The following is a 1,765-nucleotide window of genomic DNA, read 5'->3' as shown; positions in this document are numbered from 1 at the left end:
ATTGGTGATCGCAAAAAAAGACAAGCGCCCGCTGGCACATTGAAGGCTAGTGCCAACCAGATAGATGACAAAATAAATAAATACATACAAAAATCAAATAGATAGGTTAGTACAGAGAGATAGAGATGGAGGAGTGATATAGATATAAATAGATTTTTCTATTTCATCGTTTTTTGGACAAATAGATAGATGGGCAAACAAACAGATAAATGAAGAAATAGATAGTCACAACAAACAGTTAGATACGTACACAGAGAGAGGAATAGAGATAGAGATAGAGATAGAGATAGAGATAGAGATAGAGATAGAGATTAATAAATTTTAACAATAAACCTTACTCGGTGTTCTTGGGTACTCCTATATAAACACCTGCAGAAAACAAATACAGACACAATGCACACCACTCCTGGTCCCTAAACAAGATGAGACAGAAAAATTAGTTGGAAAAAAAAAAGAAAAAGAGGAGTATTGTGAGCTGGTGTTGGCCATCAAGTGCTATACAATGAGGAATGCATACCTGATATGTGCTATTTTCCTGATACTGATGATCGTTTATTCAAACACTCCATCATGCCAAGGTAAACAGACAGATATATAGTCACCTATACTTCGCGTTGATACATATTACTCCTTTCGTTCAAATAATAGTTCGCTTTGGCTTTGTGTTATAACTCAAATGACTCCAATAACTTTGTGGGTTTGTGACAACAGATATAAACTAGTAGAACACAAAATAAAATACACTATCGAAACATATGTCCTTAAACATTTAATAAAATTAATATCAAGGTGTAGATGTTGAAGCATCTTTTTTCTAAACATCATCAAAACTAGAGAAATTTTACTTTCAACGAATCTTGATGGACCTATAATTTGCAATAGATGGAGTACCAACTATCATGTTTTGATTGTTTTGTAATATGTTGCATGCATGTGCAGGCCAAGAGCAGCCACAGGTGGCACGTGGTCATCGTCTGCCCAGGCCTCCTAGGCCTCCTTATACGCCAGTGCCTCATCCCCCTAAGCCTCCTAGTCCTCCTGTTACGCCAGTACCCCCCAGTCCTCCTGCGCCTCCTTATATGCCAGTGCGCCATCCACCTGGAGCACCACACCCTCGCAGTTTGTTGCAGGCAGAGCAGCCCCAGGTGGTACGTGGTCCTCGTCCCCCCAAGCCTCCAAAGCCTCCTAGGCCACCTCGTCCACCTCGACCACCCCCACACAGTTTGTTGCTGGCAGAGCAGAAGTCCGAGACATGCTACAGATTCTCTCCGGTTGGCTCTGTGAGCAGATGTGCAAGGAAAATGGCTTCGAAACCAAACACAGCTACTACATAGAGAGCCTGGATTCTAAATGGGAATGTTGCTGTCCTCATTAAGCAATGTAACGGCAAGCATCTGTTTGATGGCAACACAATAAAAATGTTTGTTTTCCTTGCCTAGATGCACTTGACGTTGTTTTTAATTCATTCTTACAAACATAAGGGCTTGGCATGGGCGCCATAGCTAGACAACGAGGGGACTCCTAGTACAAACTGCACAGGGAATGGTGCTGGAAAATGGCCAGCATGCAACAAGCACCACACAAATTAAAGTTACTTTGTACTAGTAAAAAACATGGCATCATGTAATAACAAATTACGGGCACTCCTAACACAGGTTTCATGGGTTAATGAGGATGCCATTGCAGCAAGAAGTTTAATAAAAATGAGATGGAAATGATTTCTCAATGAACAAATGATGATTTTGGCTCCAAAAAGGCCAAATAA

General features: G+C 40.7%; 1 long non-coding RNA gene across 1 annotated transcript; it reads left to right on the top strand.

Annotated features, from left to right (window-relative positions):
- On the top strand, positions 392-1,444 carry LOC8066070. The gene is made up of 2 exons (XR_002453695.1): positions 392-578; positions 940-1,444. It is a non-coding gene; the product is annotated as an uncharacterized LOC8066070 (long non-coding RNA).

The sequence above is a fragment of the Sorghum bicolor genome, chromosome 5, assembly GCF_000003195.3.
Source record: "Sorghum bicolor cultivar BTx623 chromosome 5, Sorghum_bicolor_NCBIv3, whole genome shotgun sequence".
NCBI classification, from domain to species: domain Eukaryota; kingdom Viridiplantae; phylum Streptophyta; class Magnoliopsida; order Poales; family Poaceae; genus Sorghum; species Sorghum bicolor.
This window is presented reverse-complemented; position numbering and strand designations above follow the sequence as displayed.